Consider the following 19,793-nt stretch of genomic DNA (forward strand, 5'->3'; position numbering starts at 1 on the left):
TCTCTGGGAGGTGCCCTGTCAGGGGGTTTCAGCCTCAATGCCCTATGGGCCCTGTCCCATGGTATGTCTACCACCTGTTGTGATCCTTTCAGATGGGCAAACAAAGATGCAAAATAGGTGTATAAATCTTTGGGGAGTACTGTTGCGGGAATGCCTCTAATGTAGAGATACTTCCGCCGTCCCCTATTCTCAAGATCTTCAAGTTTGTCATTAAGATCTTCAATAACAGATGCCTGTACTGACACTTGATCCTGTATGCTGGTGATCTCCTCCCTTACTATATCTGATTGGTCTTCCATGGCTTCAACTCTAAAGCCTAGAGTGTGGATGTCCTGTTTAATTTCTGCCATCTCTTCTCTCATACATGTCCTCACAATGTCAGCTATGTCTTGTTTGGACGCCAGGGAGGACAATAAGGAAAGGGACACCTGTGTAGATGTATCTTAATCCTGAGAGATATCATCTTCCATAATGGAGCTAGATGAAGAGTGCTCTCTGATATGCTTTGATGGAGATTGCCTCTTATTGTCTGAACTAGAAAAAAAAGCGCTCACTGTGTGCTCTCTCCCCATTGTTTTCAGCATCTTATTTGGCTTGGTATTTTTCTTTGCAGCCATAGTGTCTTAATTTATATGTCCCCTTGTGGTAAGCTGCACAGGGTTTATAGTTATATTGTATAAGGATGACCAATCTTTAATCCTTTGCACTCATGCGGTGCTATATCCCCTCAATAAAGTTTACTACCTTGCCCTTTCTCACTCCTATGAAGTTATCTTATCTAAGTTAATATACAGTTACTGTTAATATGAACCTCTTTAGTGAGCCAGAAACTAGTTATTACATTGCAGACTCCCCAAGCTGATATCCAGCAATCAACTCTCTGTTCTTTGTTTAAGAAAAGCTTTACTGCGAACAGTAGAGCAGCGCCATTTTGTGTCCTGCTTTGGGAACTATTGTGCCAGCACCTTGTGGCCTGTATTGTACAGAGAACCGGACCTCCAGTCAAAACGGTCAGTGCAGTGTGTGAGCGCCACAGTTACATAGGATAGTTCTGCTAGGCTTATACCCCACGCAACTTTAAGATGCTCACCGGGTGTGCTTGTGATACCGGACGGTCTCCTGTTCCGCTCCTCTGTATTCCACGTGGTCAGACGATCAGGTATGGATCATAGCCTGCTCCTGGATGATTGAGCAATTGTTTCCTCTGTAATTTGTATATTTTGGGTCACTGCTGTTCAAAGTATATACTTTTAAAGTGCCTGATATTCCGAAGCTCTGGATTTATGCAGCCATCTTAGCTGCGGCCAAACTCTGCCCCCAGAAACCTGACATTTTAACAGGGGTGTGTAGACTTTTTATATCCACTGTATATATATATATGTCTATATATGTGTACATATGTATTTATGTGTTTATATGTCTGTAAATACATTCATCTTTAGATATATATATATATATATATATATATATATATATATATAATATATATATATATATATATGTACAGTATGTATCTCACTGTTAAAGTCCTTTGCCTGACTATTTTTTCTAACATCTGAGACCTCATATCTTTCAGCCCTTATAACTTTTGTGTGCAATATTTTTTTAAAACATGTTTTATTAGATAGCGTTATTTTGAATGTAACTATACTTTGTAATGTATTTTTGATGTGTTTCGTGCAAATTTTTATTTTTGCAAAACACTTGCTCTGAAGTCACGGCAATCATTCTAGCGTAAATTGCGATTGCGCTCAAGAGATTACCTTTACTTTAAACTCGTAATACCCACAGTAAGCCCAACGGGCATAAACACTGGCGATAAACCTTGTATCGCTTGCGCACAAATGTTTGCGCCCCACTCGTAATCTGGCCCTTTAAGGGTTATGTAGGCAGACTTGTTGGGCCTATGATTCTTATCTGCAGTCAAAATCTATATTTCTATAACAAAATATAGCATTATGCAAGCATGAAATCAGCAATAGTACAATAATTGTGGTGATAAATCAGTGATAACATTTATTTACCACAATAATACAGGTGTAAATATACAATTAGCAATTTTTTCTTAATAAAAGATAAGGCAACAGGAATGGCTTTCAATCATTTTCGTGGATTATGCAAAGCTTCATATAGAGGAAAAAAATATTTGCAATGATCTTATAAAAATGCCAAATCTATGTGTGAAGCTATGAAAGTATAATTAGAACTTAAAGGGACATTCCAGTCAAACATATTTGCAATATACATGTATTAGCAGAAATGCATCTAGTAAAAGTTAACACTGGTTTAGTGTTAACATTTTTCTCTGCACGTGCATGTGAAGTATAGCTAGATATCCTCGGTACACAAGCAGTTTAAATACAGCAGCTGCTCAGAGCACCAGTGGGAATTGTATCATGTCAGCAATTAACACATCAAGTCATTACCATATGGTACAAGCACCTTAGGCTCTCTGAGCAAGTGCTGTGTTTAAAATGCTTGTGCACAGTGCATACTTAAAGCTAGAGCTTTTATTAGAGGCATTTTAATACATAAATGCTTCTATTCAAAACTGAAATGCATCCATGTTGATTCCAATTTTGGCTGAAATGTCCCTTTAAACCCTTGGTTTAACTGAAATGTTTATTTTACGTTATGTGCAACATATTTGCAAATTTACAATTACTGCAACATAAGACAATTAGAATCACTTATGAGAACATTTTCATTTTATGTATGAAGCTACATCAAATCAATTTTATTTTTCTAATAAAAAAAAAAATCTGTCACTTCCGTTTCTGGGGATCCAACCAATTCATGTCTCTTTTAAAGAGCCTAGAAACTGGCATAGTAACATTTTTATAATAAAAAAAGGCCTTTAAATTGACATAGCTAAAATGCATAAACAAAAATACACATTAGACATTATAAATGATTCTGTCTTTTACTGCAGTTATTGCTCCTAGTACATATGTAAATGCTTCCCACACAATGAATGGAAAAAACGCAGGCATGGAGAGAAATCAGGCAAAATCCTGCCTGGACTGACAAGACTTAAATCATTTCACAGATAAGAGAGCTTTAGATAATTTGGGCCACAGTGTAAAATACACATTTGCTCTAAGCCAAAGGTGAGCTTCTAACTACGTTACCCAAACTACTGTATAAAGACACTTGTACAGTTACTGTTTGGCTTGGTATTTTATTTATTGCAGAGGTCCCCCCCTCCATATTGTACTTATCTACATAATCCAAGTATATGTGAATGACAGTTGTTATTGCATTATCATGTATTAGGAAATAGGTTTGCTAATTGTATCATCAGGCTTGTTGCATTATTCTGCAACCTCACTGATATACTACCACAATTGCTTTATCATTGCTGATTGCATGTTCCCGATATATTCATTATTGTTTCATTGTTGTTACAATTACATTTTGTGTGCCCACACACCAGAGACTTTCCCACAGAGTGCTATCATATGTGTTTCCTCTTACTCAGTGCAAAAAGGAATTAATCTGGATTAGAAATTTAATACCAGTATATCATATCATAAGGTATTTTGCCTTTCACATTATGTATGAGTAAGAAATGTAATTTTAATAAGATTAATATGTTAAATAATAGCGAATATGACTTTTGAGAAGCAATCTGAATTAGAATTTGCTCAGTTGATTGGCTTGTGTGGAAAATAGAAAAATAATATATATATATATATATATATATATATATATATATGTATGAATGACTGAAAGGAGTGGTTGACTACACAGCGCTGACCCCTATCTCACACAAATAAATACAGTAAAATACAGTGTATTTGAATTGTGCACCCAAGCAAAGTTTTTACGTAACGTCGAGGTACACACAAATTGATCTGTAAGGAACAAATTATTTAGATTATTTCGCACTTGTAGTATTAGGGAGGATTATGCCATATAAATAGTCGCTACGTCCCCAAAGGTTTCTCAGTTGCAAATGTTGCGAGGTATAAATGAATATATTTATATATAAATATATGCGCATGCACCCCGAGGGAGTACTGTGTACTGTAATGATATACAGTGATTAGACTATCCGATAGGGATAATACGGTACACAACAGGTAATTAAAGGGGGCTTAGTGGTTACACCAACCAATGTAGCAAATGGAGTATTAATTTATCCAAAGAGCCAGATATCACTAATTAAATAAACAGTAAAATGTTACACTATGCATAAGGTTGAATCCCAGCTAGTTAGATACAGGTGAACGTCCGTATGTGAATAGTTCAAATTAGCAGTTTCAGAGTAGCCCGTGCTGTTAAGTGTATGTCCGTGTGTGAGCCAGAAAAGATTAAGGTATAAGCGTGTTTGTGCACAGCCGGATGTCTTGTAAACTTTGAATCCTATTACGGTCTCACATTCTACTTACATGCCTGGACCTCAATCGTATGAGGTAAGGAACGGATGGTGATTTGTGATTAAAGATGGAAGCGTCTTTCCCAGGTGTAGGTCCTCAGATCGATCGTAATGGGAGCTCCTCCACACGTCTGTGTTTTGGCGATGAGTCAATTAATTCCTCCTCTAAGTAAGACCTCAATCTATATGAGGTATCGTTACAGCGTGTCAATAGTATATAAAGTGCTGCATCAAGGCAACAGTGACAAAGTCCGATATAAAACTGCTGGAAACAGCCGAATTCGACACCCAAATAGCAGCCTCTAGGCAATGCGCGGTCGGCAGATTAGGGGTTAAAAATATTTATTATAGTGGCGGCGATGTGGGGGACCTCGGTTTAGGGGTACATAGGTAGTTTATGGCTGTTAGTGTACTTTAAAGCACAGTAGTTAAGAGCTTTATGAACCGGCGTTAGCCCAGAAAGCTCTTAACTACTGACTTTTGTCTGCGGATGGAGTCTTGTCGGTAGAGGGTCTACTGCTCACTTCAGCCAAGACTCTAAATACCGGCGTTAGGAAGATCCCATTGAAAAGATAGGATACGCAATTGGCGTAAGGGGATCTGCGGTATGGAAAAGTCGCGGATTGGAAGTGAGCATTAGACCCTTTCCTGACTGACTCTAAATACCAGCGGGCGGTAAAAAGCAGCGTTAGGAGCCCTTAACGCTGCTTTTGACGGCTAACGCAGAACTCTAAATCTAGGCGTTAGTTTGTTATTTTCCGTAATTTAGTGTTTGTTATTTTTTGTAACTTAGTATTTTTTTTTGTTTGTAATTAGATACTTTGTAATTTTTAGAGTAGTGTTAGGATTTTTTTAATGTGTAGTTTAGTTTAATTTAATTGGTAGTTAGTTTAATTTTAGTCTAACAATTATATTAATTTAATTGTTAGTTTAAACTTAGTTTTTTTAATTTGACAAGTAAGTTTTAATTTAATTTAAGATAGGGAAATTGTAAATTTAATATAAAGTTAGGGGATTGTTAGGTTTAGGGGTTACTAGTTTAATTTAGTTTATTTTGATGTGGGGGGCTAGCGGTTTAGGGGTTAATAGGTTTATTTAGGGTTAGTGATGTGGGAGGCCGGTTTAGGGTTTAACACGTCAAAACACCGCTGTGATAGGTAAACTATTTGCCTCATATTACGCAAATATATATGATATAGCAAACAGTGAAAAACCAACTAAGCTATCACAAACTGATATTTCTAACTTCTTTCGACAACTTAACTTACCCACCCTCTCTCTAAGGAAGATAAGACTGCTTTGACTCAACCCTTCTTTACTGAAGAGATTATGTTAGTACTGAAACAAATACAAAACAACAAGGCCCCTGGTCTGGATGGTTTCACAAGTACCTTTAACAAAAAACTGAAATCAATATTGGCAGCCCCTTTAAGATTTTTTTTTTAATGAGATAGTAAATGGAGGTTACATTTTCAAAGAATTCAATTCAATTATTCCTATCCCCAAACCAGGTAAAGATCCTACTGAGTGTGGGAATTATAGGCCAATTTAACTCATTAATCTAGATACCAAACTTTACTCCAAACTCATAGCCAATAGGATTGTTCATCTTCTACTCTCCCTGATCCATCTGGACCAGGTTGGCTTTACAGCAGGTCGTCAAGGTCCAGACAACACAAGGAGATTGATTACAGTACTCACTGAGTCTCAGTCAGGAGGGATCCCAATGCTGGCCCTGTCACTAGATGCTGAATAAACATTTAACAATGTCAGATGGGACTACATATGGGAAGTTCTTCGCATCTTTGACTTTCCTGAACCCTTCATTATGGCCATAAAAGCTCTATATTCTGCTCCTTTTGCCAGAGTACGAGGCTTGGGATTTTGTTCTCCTACGTTCCAGATCTGTAATGGCACTAGACATGGGTGTCCTCTGTTACCGCTTATATTTGCGATGGTGATGGAACTTTTTGCCCAAGCAGTTCGCCAATCTCCATTAATCTCGGGAGTACCTATTGCGACACAAATTGAAAAAATAGTCCTGTTTGCTGATGATATTACCCTTTTACTCACTGATCCATTCATTTATATGCCTGCTATATTTAGTCTTATTGACCACTTTAGTGAAATCAGCTACTACAAAATTAATTTCAATAAAACAGAAGCATACACCATTAACATAATCCCACATAACCTGGAAAACTACAGTCCCAATACCCCTTTGCTTGGACTTTACTTCATTTAAAATACTTAGGGATCCTATTAAGCTCAGATATAGACTATATTATCCACAACAACTATGAAGCCCTTATTACGGACTTCAAATCCCTACCAACAAAGTGGGATTTCAAGGAGCTCTCGTGCCTAGGAAGAGTAGCCTCAATTAAGATGTCCCTATTGCCTAAAGCACTATACTTATTTTGATGTATTCCACTTAATATTCCGTACTCTACCCTACACCAAATATATCAATTATTCTCCAATTTCATCTGGCAAAAAAAAACCCCAGAATAGCATATAATACTCTTCATAGAAACTATTCAAGTGGAGGTGTAGCGTAACATTTTCATTTATTATGAAGCATCTCGACTGTCCCATATTTCTGTATGGAGCCTGAAAGAGTACAAACCAGGATGGTACTATTTAGAAGAAGCAGCTACACCTTCAGAAAAGGGGCAAGATGATATTATATGGATCCCTAACTACCAAAAATTATCCCTTTGCACCTACAATATTATCATCAAACATAATCTTACAATTGGCAACATCTTTGAGGTCGCTCTATGAATGCCCCCCACCCGTCTCCAGTGCATCACTTGCAGGGCTTATTTTGGAACTTAACTAATGTACATACTGATGACTGGAAGACAAAAGAACTAGTGATCTCATAGCTAATCTGTATGAATGGGCCACATTAGCCCCCGTCACAGCTCTAGCGCAGCGTTTTAACCCCATACCCTCCTGGTTCCATTTTGAAAGCTTCAGAGTCCTTAGTTTTATTAGATCATGGGGCTTCACTAAATATCCACTCAGAGAAAACACTCCATGGAAAAATAGATGGCCTAGTGGCTCTATTCCACATAGACCCCTCATAATTCACTATAATCTTCTTCTTACAGATATTACCACTTGCCTCCCGTGGTAACTTAAAGCATGAAGCCATCAATTGGGTGAAGCATTCTCGGACAGAGATTTTGAAAAAGCCATTTTGTTAACCAAAAAAATATACACAATGTCAACACATTAGAAGTCTACATTAAACTACTCCTAAAGTGGTATAGAACGCCAGCTAGATTGGCTAAAATGTTACCAACAGCTTTGTCTAACTGCTGGTGCGATAGCGGACATACAGGAACAGATTCGCACATCTGGTGGACCTGCCCAAAACTGGCCCCGAAGTGGGAAGAAATTGAATTGCTACTAGACTCCCTATATCTAACAACCACTTTAACCCCCTCAAATGCCCTCTTACATGTTTTAGAGGATGGAATCCCAGACACGTCAAGGAGAATGATAATTTACATACTAACAGCTACTAAACAGTGCATTGCCTGAGCTTTGAAACGAATAGACCCTCCCCGATTGACAGAAATCACTGCAACAATTGAATATACTGTATGTCCACAATGGAGAAGTACTTGTACAACTCAATAGACCAAATGGAAACTTACTGGTCCATCTGGGACACATGGATCTATAGACAAAATCAAACCTAGACACCAGGCAAACCCCAGTCCACCACTTGAAATTTAAGATAACACTCCTAACTACACATACCCCGTTAGCTTTACCTACAGTCCTTCCCTACCCGTTACTTCCCTCTCTCCCCCTTTTTCCCCCTCTTCCCCCCACCCCCTAACTCTAATGATGGGATAGACACCAATTGAGATGGTTACCTAAATACATATTACGACACCAATCGTTAACAAAATAACAAGAAGAAAACAAACAATACTTTCAGTACTTTACCAGATATTACATATGTATGGTCACTTATCGCCTATCAGTTAATAACTTATGTATGATCAACGAAAATGTCTATTTGTATCTGTCATCTGATATACTTACATTCTGAAATATTGTATTGTATTGTATTGTATTGTACTAAAAACTGAATAAAAATTGTTTAAAAAAAATAAAAAATAAATTAGCAGTTATCCTAGAATTCTGGTTAATATAAAGCTAATATATGTAAGTGTCTATAAAACCTGTCAACTGTTTCTGATTTATACAAAAGCATAACATTCTGTTTATTGTCCAACCGCCGCTGTACTATGACATAATTATAGCCTAGCAACACAAGGACAACCATAGTAAAATTGTTCTACTTGAATACATGAAAAAATGATTGACATATTGATCTGCTCTGAAATAAAATTCCATCAACCTAAAAAGTAATTATGCAAAATTCTTGGCATTACTGAAATGTTTATTAATTGAAGTTCTAATTATCAGCAGTGATAATGAGCAATTATTATTTCATTAAACATTCAGTTTCTTTCACTAAGGTTTAATAGTATGTGATAATATAATCAAAAGCAATCTAGTTTCTAAGCTGAAACACAGAATTAGTATCACAGCAATGAAAATTAATTTAAAATGTTAAAATTACATCAAAGTAAAACAATAACATTATAATGTAAAAAGTAAAAGCATATTTGGTGTTAAACATCCAAAACACAGAAGTAAAAGAAGTTCATTATTAACCCTGTACATCATGGGTAAGATTATATGTGAGGCAAACAAATAAATAATAACAAAAACATTACATATTAGGCGTCGCTCGCAAAAGCTGGCAATGCCGATTTTTACATGATTTTGGTATGACATATATGGCGTATATTTCACCCGTATATTTTTACTCCCATAAGCTAACATAGAACCGCGTTGCAAATCGATATCACATATTCAGCGCAAGGGCTTGCGCGGCAAAAATGGAAAAAAGTTACTCCATTTTCACATCGCCACCCATAGGCAGGTGCAGCAAGCCTTGCGCTGAAATTGTGAGCACCATAACTACCTGAAAATATTAACTAACACTTAACGCATGTGCAATATCTATCTACCTGTCAACTGCCAACCCCCACGCAATAACTAATAAAATATATTAACCCCTATTCCACCATTAACCCACATCACAATGAAACTAATAAATGTATTAACCCCTAATCCGCCAATAACCCACATTGCAATAAATCTAATACATTTATTAACCTCTAATTCGCCATTAACCCACATCGCAATAAACCTTATAAATGTATTACCCCTAATTCGCCATTAAACCACAACACAATAAACCTAATAAAACTATTAACCCCTAATCTGCCAAACCCACACAGCGCAATAATCCTAATAAATCAATTAACCCCAAATCCGTAAAAAAACAAACCCAAATAACTAATTAAATTACTAAACCCCCTAACCTAATACACCATAAATTAACCCCAATTACCTAAATTAAAAAATACTAAGTTACAATTAAAATAAAAAAACTATTATATAAAAAAGTCTAACATTATATAAAATAATAAATCAAAGTATCAAAAATAAAAAAATTAAACCTAATCCCTATGAAAATAAAAAAGCTCCCCCTAAAATAAAAAAGCCCCCCAAAATAAAAACACCCCTTAATCTAATACTAAACTACCAATATCCCTTAAAAGGGCATTTTGTAGGGCATTGCCCTAAATTAAACAGTTCTTTTAGCTTAAAAAATAAAAGTCCCCCTCTAAAAGTAAAACCCCCCACCCACCAAACCCCCCCAAAATAAAAAACCTAACACTAAAAAATGATAAACTACCCATTGCCCCTAAAGGGGCATTTGTATGGGCATTGCCCTTAAAATGGCATTCAGCTCTTTTACTGCCCTTAAAATGGCATTCAGCCCAATATATCCCTAATCTAAAAAAAAACAAACCCCCAAAACATAAAAAAGCCTAAGTCTAACCCCCGATGGAGAAGGTCCTGTTCCAGGCAGTGAAGTCTTCTTCCTTCTTCATCCAGGACCAAGCCGGCGTGGAGCCAATAGGATTTCAGTAGCTCTCATCCTATTGGCTGATTTGAATTTGAAGAATCAATCCAGCCAATAGGAATGCAAGGGATGCCATATTTAAATGCATACCTTGAATTTACTATTCAGTGTATGGCAGCGATCGTACAAAGAGGATCCTCCACACTCCATGGCTCCATGGTTGCCGGTCCTGCTCCTCGCTCATTTCCGCTCTGCGCCGGCTTGGTCATGGATGAAGAAGGAAGAGGTGCAAGAAGAAGAAAATGCCGGCCGCTTGGAAAAAGACATCACCGCCTGGAAAAGGACCTTCTCAGCTTGAATTCAGAAACGGTGAGTACCTTTTTCGTGGTTAGACTTAGGCTTTTTTTTGGGAAGGGGGTTGGGTTTTTTTAGATAAGGGATTTTTTGGGCACTCTTAAAAGAGCTGAATGCCCTTTTAAGGGCAGTAAAAGAGCGGAATGCCCTTTTAAGGGCAATGCCCATACACATGCCCCTTTAGCAGCAATGGGTAGTTTAGGATTTTTTAGTGTTAGGCGTTTTTATTTTGGGGGGTTTGGTGGGTGGGGGTTTTACTGTTAGAGGGGGGACTTAGTATTTTTTAAGGTAAAATAGCTGTTTAAATTAGGGCAATGTCCTACAAAAGGCTCTTTTAAGGGCTATTGGTAGTTTAGTATTCGATTAGGGGTGGTTTTATTTTGGGGGGACTTTTTTTATTTTTATAGGAAGTAGGTTTAATTTTTTGAATTTTTGATAATTTGGTTTAATATTTTATGTAATCTTAGACTTTTCGATTTTTTGTAATCTTAGATTAATTTAATTTAATAGTTTTTTTATTTTTAAGTAATGTAAGCTTTTTATTTTAATTGTAATTTAGTATTTTTTAATTTAAGTAATTGAGGTTAATTTAGGAGGTGTTAGGTTAGAGGGCTTAGTAATGTAATTAGTTATTTGTGTTTGGTGGATTAGGGATTAATATATTTATTAGGATTATTGCGTTGTGTGGGTTTGGCGGATAAGGGGTTAATAGTTTTATTAGATTTATTGCATTGTGGGTTAATGGTGGATTGGGGGTTAATAGTTTTAATAGGTAATTTGCATTGTGGGGGGTTGGCAGATTAGGGGTTAATACTTTTATTAGGTAGATTGCGATGTGGGGGAATGGCGGATTAGGGGTTAATACATTTATTAGGTAGATCGCAATGTGGGTGAATGGCGGATTAGGGGTTAATACATTTATTAGGTAGATCTCGATGTGGGTGAATCTGCAGATTAGGGGTTAATACGTTTATTAGGTAGTTTGGGATGTTGGAATTGGCAGATTTAGGGGTTAATACTTTTATTATTAGTTCCGATATGGGGTGATTGTGGATATAGGGGTTTTACAAGTCGGGTTTATTTTTGGGAGGCGGGTTAGACTTTTATGGGAGATTTAACTTTTTTTTTAGGTGCCGGCAATTTCTAACGTGCCGTAAGTCACTGGCGACTCCATAAATTAGTTTTTACGCACATTTCTGAACACCGTTAGTTAATCCGACTTACTTTATGAACTGCCAGCATGGTATATGTGATTTCCCGATGCGCAAGGTGAAATTACAGGTGACATGGGTTTCAGCAGTTGAAGCCTGCGCCACATATGTAATTTTGCCCCATATTTCTTACATGGATTTCCTGGTATGATTTTACATTTATATAAATGTTAATAAAAGTATGTACTCAGTCATATTCAGATATGTGAAATAAACATTTCTCAAAACTTTTAAAAACTTTTGTTTCCTATCTGTCAATTTGTTAAAGAGAGATTAATTAATAAAATGCTCTAATTTGTTAGTTTTTTTTATTATTACACATATTTTGATTGGCAAACATGGCTGGATATATATATAAGGGACATGATACCCACACGTTAAAGCCTTTGAAAGTAAGGCAGCGTAACTGTAAAAAGCTGACTACAAAATATCACCTGTACATCTCTATGTAAAAAAGGAAGATATTTTACTTCACAATTTCCTCAGTAGCCAAGTCCCATTGTAAAGGGACTTTAAACAGGATGCTAGTCTGCAGGTCTTGCAAGGGAGTTTGCATCTGGCATATGTTATTTCCCTACTCCGTTTAAACACTATGAGATGGTAATATAAAATGATAAATCATATATTTTAAAATACTCTGCAATATACTTTCATTATTTATTTTGTTCCCTTTTACTGTAATTCCATTCTGAAATTGTGAGCCTTTCAGTTACCTTAAAAAATGCAGAACACAGTTATATTCCACACAGCCATTGACTTCACACCAGTGGAGTATTTAGGTTTTGTGCTGCCCAAGGCACTCAAAATTCTGTTGCCCCCCACCCCCAAGGTTTTGGGCTGCTTTTGTCCATGATATTTTTGGTTAGTGAATTGTAGTTTATGGGATTTCCAAAATAAATGTTCACACGAACACAGACATGAACATACACAGAGTTATACACACGGACACGTACGCACACACACATATACACACACAGACATATATAGACACACACATATCTATTTATTGCTGCAATATGTATACAAAACAAACAAACACAGATCTCTTGAAACAATACTACCCCAAACAAAATACTAAGTCCTGAAAGACAACAGAACTAAAAGGCAACAACTAGCTGAATAAAAGAAAGGTTTAATGCTACCTCTAAACTGTAAGTTCCATGGGCAGTCTCTTATTATAGCCCCCTAGAATGTAAGCTCATTTGGCAAAATCTCCCATTATATACCTCTACACCTGTATACTTCTAAAAATAACTTTAAGCTTTTACAAATATAGCCACAAAAAAGTGCTGCCCCCTTCTAATCTGCCGCCCTAAGCAAGTGCCTTGTTTGCCTAGGCCAAAATACGCCCCCGCTTCAAACTCTAGTGACCTATATATAACTGTCCCTAATTGGCCACAGCAGAGAAGATAGCCTAAGTTACAACATGGCAACTCCCATTGTTTTATAGACAGTAGACACTAAGAGGCCGATTTATCAATGTCTGTCTGACATGATACGCTGTAGTGTATCATGCTTGACAGACATTGCTGAATGTCGACAGCATACACTGTCGGCATTTAACATTGCACAAGCAGTTCTGGCAAACTGCTTGTGCAATGCCCACCCCCTGCAAATTTGTGGCTAATTGGCCGCTAACAGGGGGTGTCAATCAACCCCCAGAGGCAGCAGTCCAATTAAAGAGCAGTAACTGCTGTTTCCAGTGAGCCTGAAGGCTCGTGCAGAAACAGGGGCATCAGGGGTCATTCGGCCCTTGATAAATCGCCCCCTAAAACTTTACACTTATTGTGTTAATATTTAAACAGCTAATTAAACTTTAAAAAAAATGGTTTACATGTTATTCTCAGACTAATATATTTTTGAATGCATCAGTCTATCTAGAATTTATTTAGTGTTTAATGTCCCTTTAAGGAAGTTTACTATGAAATCTCATGAGATCACAGAAAAGCAAAGCACTCACTGCTGATGCTTATTGGCTGCTGTTTTTTTATTATTGTTTTTTGTTTTTTAAACCTGCATCTGGACAGTAACTGAAGGAAAACTATTCACAGAGCACTTACTATTGTGAGCTGAAGGAATTTTAAAGTAAAATATCTTCCTTTTTTACATAGAGATATTCATGTGATATTTGTAGAGTTATGCTGCATCACTTTCAAGTGATTCAGCTTAGGGGCATTATGTCTCTTAAGTGTTGATAAGGGTAGGCTTGTTTACACCTCACCCAGTAAATCCTTACAGGGAAAGACATGTGAGTTAAGTAACACTGGTTACATATTGCAAAGCAAAAAGAGAAAAATTAAGCTTGTGCACAAATCCCAATTTTAATACAATTTTAATAGTTTGCTTCAATGACAATGTTAAGCCACATTTTATAAAGAAGACAGGGGGTGTTTTTAAAGAAGATATTTTGTCTACTTTTATCTCATCTTGTCTTTGACCACCCTATTGCAGTCATGGTTCTATAGGTAACTACTACTAATCAACCAATTTTTGCACAAAAAAAGCCAAGTGCATCCTTATATACATCCAGAACTATGTACTTCATAGCAGAGAACACATTAGCAACTCACTGTCACTACTAAGCACCTATGTTTAACTTGCTTGAGTCCATCACAAGTAAGAAAATAACCCAAATTCTACTCCATTTATAGTGACTGGGGTAGTGTTGCTAGGCAATAAATAATCAAAGCAAAACTAAACCTACTAAAAACTACAAGTTATTGCTAAAGGTGGATGTTTTAAAAGTAGTGTAAAATAGTTACTTTCATTCAGGCAATATATGATCTTGTTACTTAAATGGAAGCACTACAAAAAAGTGATACAACTACTTGCTTTGTGTAATGTTTTCTAATGACTAGCATAAGGGTTGGGCCTATTGGGGGTAAAACACATTGTTCAATTTATGCATCAGGTTTTCCACCAAGCCATTCCTGAACAGGACATGACTGGTGATTGCCTGCTTATGCCAGACTTTATTGGCTCGCCAGCCATTTCTTGTTTGGAAGGGACATGCACTGGGAATTCTGAAAATTTTAGCAATGTGTTGAAACTTTTTGTGGGAGATCAACATATATAGTTAGCAAAGAAACAAAAATCATGTAGAAACACGATTCTCTCGCAATTACAGCATGTAATTATGATATTAGAATTATCTTTTACATTTTCTTAGTGTTCATAATGACAAATTAGTAGCAATTCAATTTAATAGAGAACATATTATGGATATAAGAAATATCCTGTTGTATTTGTGTGTGCAATAGTAAAATAATAACCACTGATTAATTGGGTCTTGGACCTCTCAGGGGGTTTTCTGCATGGGCCGGAATTTAAAAGACATTAGTTCTTTTTCATGTGATCACACCTTTAAAATAAGGGATTTTGTGTATCTGAATTAACTTGTTTTTTGGATCTAAGAACTCAGTATGTGCAGTCAGCTTTGGATAGATACAAATTCATCTAATCAGTTCCTTTATTGGTAATTAGTCCTAAAGCCCGTGTACACGGGCCATTTTTTGCAGTACAACGGTCCCACCCCTTGCTCTCCCTCTATCCCCCTCTCTTTTGCTCTCTCTTTTGCTCTTTCTCTCCCCCCTCTCTTTTGCTCTCTCTCTGCCCCCTCTCTTTTGCTCTCTCTCTCCCCCCTCTCTTTTGCTCTCTCTCTCCCCCCCTCTCTTTTGATCTCTCTCTCTCCCTCTCTTTTGCTCTCTCTCTCCCCCTCTTTTGCTCTCTCTCCCCCTCTTTTGCTGTCTCTCTCCCTCTCTTTTGCTCTCTCTCTCCCCCTCTTTTGCTGTCTCTCTCCCTCTCTTTTGCTGTCTCTCTTCCCCCTCTAGTTTGCTCTCTCTCCTCTCGTTTGCTCTCTCTCTCTCCTCTCGTTTGGTGTCTCTCTCTCCTCTCTTTTGCTGTCTCTCTCCCTCGCTTTTGCTCACTCTCCCCCCTCTCTTTTGCGCTCTCTCCCCCTCTCTTTTGCGCTCTCTCCCCCTCTCTTTTGCACTCTCTCCCCCCTCTCTTTTGCGCTCTCTCCCCCCTCTCTTTTGCGCTCTCTCCCCTCTCTCTTTTGCGCTCTCTCCCCTCTCTTTTGCGCTCTCCCCCCTCTCTTTTGCGCTCTCTCCCCCTCTCTTTTGCGCTCTCTCCCCCTCTCTTTTGTGCTCTCTCCCCCCTCTCTTTTGTGCTCTCTCTCCTCTCTTTTGCGCTCTCCCCCTCTCTTTTGCGCTCTCTCCCCCTCTCTTTTGTGCTCTCTCCCCCCTCTCTTTTGCGCACTCTCCCCCTCTCTTTTGCTCTCTCTCCCCCTCTCTTTTGCTCTCTCTCTCCCCTCTCTATTGCTCTTTCTCTCTCCCTCTCTTTTGCTGTCTCTCTCCCTCTCTTTTGCTCTCTCTCTTCCCCCCTCTCGTTTGCTCTCTTTCCTCTCGTTTGCTCTCTCTCGCCTCTCGTTTGGTATCTCTCTCTCCTCTCTTTTGCTGTCTCTCTCCCTCTCTTTTGCTCACCCTCCCCCTCTCTTTTGTGCTCTCTACCCCTCTCTTTTGCGCTCTCCCCCCCTCTCTTTTGTGCCCGCTCCCCATCTCTTTTGCGCTCTCTCACCCCTATCTTTTGTGCACTCTCCCCCCTCTCTTTTGCGCACTCTCCCCCTCTCTTTTGCGCACTCTCCCCCTCTCTTTTGCGCACTCTCCCCCCTCTCTTTTGCACACTCTCCCCCTCTCTTTTGCACACTCTCCCCCCTATCTTTTGCGCTCTCCCCCCCCCTCTCTCCCCCTCTCTTTTGCTGTCTCTCTCCCTCTCTTTTGCTATCTCTCTTCCCCCCTCTAGTTTGCTCTCTCTCATCTCGTTTGCTCTCTCTCTCCTCTCGTTTGGTGTCTCTCTCTCCTCTCTTTTGCTGTCTCTCTCCCTCTCTTTTGCTCACTCTCCCCCCTCTCTTTTGCGCTCTCTCCCCCCTCTCTTTTGCGCTTTCTCCCCCTTTCTTTTGCGCTCTCCCCCCTCTCTTTTGCGCTCTCTCCCCCCTCTTTTGCGCTCTCTCCCCCCTCTTTTGTGCTCTCCCCCCCTCTCTTTTGTGCTCTCTCCCCTCTCTCTTTTGCGCTCTCTCCCCTCTCTTTTGCGCTCTCCCCCCTCTCTTTTGCGCTCTCTCCCCCCTCTCTTTTGCGCTCTCTCCCACTTTCTTTTGCGCTCTCCCCCTCTCTTTTGCGCTCTCTCCCCCCTCTTTTGTGCTCTCTCCCCCCTCTTTTGTGCTCTCCCCCCTCTCTTTTGCGCTCTCTCCCCTCTCTCTTTTGCGCTCTCTCCCCTCTCTTTTGCGCTCTCCCCCTCTCTTTTGTGCTCTCTCCCCCTCTCTTTTGTGCTCTCTCCCCCCTCTCTTTTGCGCTCTCTCCCCTCTCTCTTTTGCGCTCTCTCCCCTCTCTTTTGCGCTCTCCCCCTCTCTTTTGCGCTCTCTCCCCCTCTCTTTTGTGCTTTCTCCCCCCTCTCTTTTGCGTACTCTCCCCCTCTCTTTTGCTCTCTCTCTCTCCCCCTCTCTTTTGCTCTCTCTCTCTCTCCCCTCTCTATTGCTCTCTCTCTCCCCCCTCTCTTTTGCGCTCTCTCTCTCCCCTCTCTTTTGCTCTCTCTCTCTCCCCTCTCTTTTGCTCTCTCTCTCTCCCATCTCTTTTGCTCTCCCCCCCTCTCTTTTGCTCTCTCTCCCCTCTTTTGCTGTCTCTCTCCCTCTCTTTTGCTCTCTCTCTCCCTCTCTTTTGCTGTCTCTCTCCCTCTCTTTTGCTCTCTCTCTTCCCCCCTCTCGTTTGCTCTCTTTCCTCTCGTTTGCTCTCTCTCTCCTCTCATTTGGTGTCTCTCTCTCCTCTCTTTTGCGCTCTCTCCCCCCTCTCTTTTGCACTCTCTCCCCCCTCTCTCTTGCGCGATCTCTCCCCCCTCTCTTTTGCACACTCTCCCCCTATCTTTTGCGCTCTCTCCCTTCTCTTTTGCGCTCTCCCCCCCCTCTCTCTCTCCCCCTCTCTATTGCTCTCTCTCCCCTCTCTCTTTTGCTCTCTCTCTCCCCCTCTCTTTTGCTCTCTCTCCCCCCTCTCTTTGCTATCTCTCCCCCCTCTCTTTTGCACTCTCTCCCCCCTCTCTCTTGCGCAATCTCTCCCCCCTCTCTTTTGCGCTCTCTCCCCCTTTCTTTTGTGCTCTCCCCCCTCTCTTTTGCGCTCTCTCCCCCCTCTTTTGCGCTCTCTCCCCGTCTTTTGTGCTCTCCCCCCTCTCTTTTGTGCTCTCTCCCCTCTCTCTTTTGCGCTCTCTCCCCTCTCTTTTGCGCTCTCCCTCCTCTCTTTTACGCTCTCTCCCCCTCTCTTTTGTGCTCTCTCCCCCCTCTCTTTTGCGCTCTCTCCCCTCTCTCTTTTGCGCTCTCTCCCCTCTCTATTGCGCTCTCCCCCTCTCTTTTGCGCTCTCTCCCCCTCTCTTTTGTGCTCTCTCCCCCCTCTCTTTTGCGTACTCTCCCCCTCTCTTTTGCTCTCTCTCTCTCTCTCTCCCCCTCTCTTTTGCTCTCTCTCTCCCCTCTCTATTGCTCTCTCTCTCCCCCCTCTCTTTTGCGCTCTCTCTCTCCCATCTCTTTTGCTCTCTCCCCCTCTCTTTTGCTCTCTCTCTCCCTCTCTTTTGCTGTCTCTCTCCCTCTCTTTTGCTCTCTCTCTTCCCCCCTCTCGTTTGCTCTCTTTCCTCTCGTTTGCTCTCTCTCGCCTCTCGTTTGGTGTCTCTCTCTCCTCTCTTTTGCTGTCTCTCACCCTCTTTTTTGCTCACTCTCCCCCTCTCTTTTGTGCTCTCTATCCCTCTCTTTTGCGCTCTCCCCCTCTCTTTTGTGCCCGCTCCCCATCTCTTTTGCGCTCTCTCACCCCTATCTTTTGTGCACTCTCCCCCCTCTCTTTTGTGCACTCTCCCCCTCTCTTTTGCGCACTCTCCCCCCTCTCTTTTGCGCACTCTCCCCCCTCTCTTTTGCACACTCTCCCCCTCTCTTTTGCACACTCTCCCCCCTATCTTTTGCGCTCTCTCCCTTCTCTTTTGCGCTCTCCCCCCCCTCTCTCTATCTCCCCCTCTCTTTTGCTCTCTCCCCTCTCTATTGCTCTCTCTCTCCCCATCCCCCTCTCTTTTGCACTCTCTCCCCCTCTCTTTTGCACTTTCCCCCTGTCTTTTCTGCTCTCTCCCCCTCTCTTTTGTGTTCTCTCCCCCCTCTCTTTTGCGCTCTCTCCCCCCTCTCTTTTGCGCTCTCTCCCCCTGTCTTTTGCGCTCTCTCCCCCTCTCTTTTGCGCTCTCTCCCCCTCTCTTTTGCGCTCTCTCCCTTCTCTTTTGTGCTCTCCCCCCCTCTCTTTTGCACTCGCTTCCCCCTCTCTTTTGCACTCTCTCCCCCCTCTCTTTTGAGCTCTCTCCCCCTCTCTTTTGCGCACTCTCCCCCCTCTCTTTTGTGCACTCTCCCCCTCTCTTTTGCTGTCTCTCCCCCCTCTCTTTTACTGTCTCTCTCCCCCCTCTCGTTTGCTGTATCTCTCCCCCTCTCTTTTGCTGTCTCTTCCCCCCTCTCTTTTGCTGTCTCTCTCCCCCTCTCTCTTTTGCTGTCTCTCTCCCCCTCTCTATTTTGCTGTCTCTCTCTCTCTTTTGCTGTCTCTCTCCCCCTCTCTCTATCCCCCCTCTTCTGCTCGATCTATCCCCCTCTTTAGAGGTCTCTGTCTCGGCCTGGCATCAGGCCCCACCCGCGTCACGCCCGGCCCTGCCCACTCTGCACCTGCCCGGCCACGCCCACTCCAACACTCGACGCCAGGGAGGTCAGTTGGAAGGCCAGGTGTGTTTGTCCTCGCGCACAGTCTCTACTGCACATGACAGCTTCGGACAAACACACTTGGCCTTTTATTATATAGGATGATGTACTGGGTGTCTAACTATT

Source organism: Bombina bombina, chromosome 5, assembly GCF_027579735.1.
Source record: "Bombina bombina isolate aBomBom1 chromosome 5, aBomBom1.pri, whole genome shotgun sequence".
Classification (NCBI taxonomy): domain Eukaryota; kingdom Metazoa; phylum Chordata; class Amphibia; order Anura; family Bombinatoridae; genus Bombina; species Bombina bombina.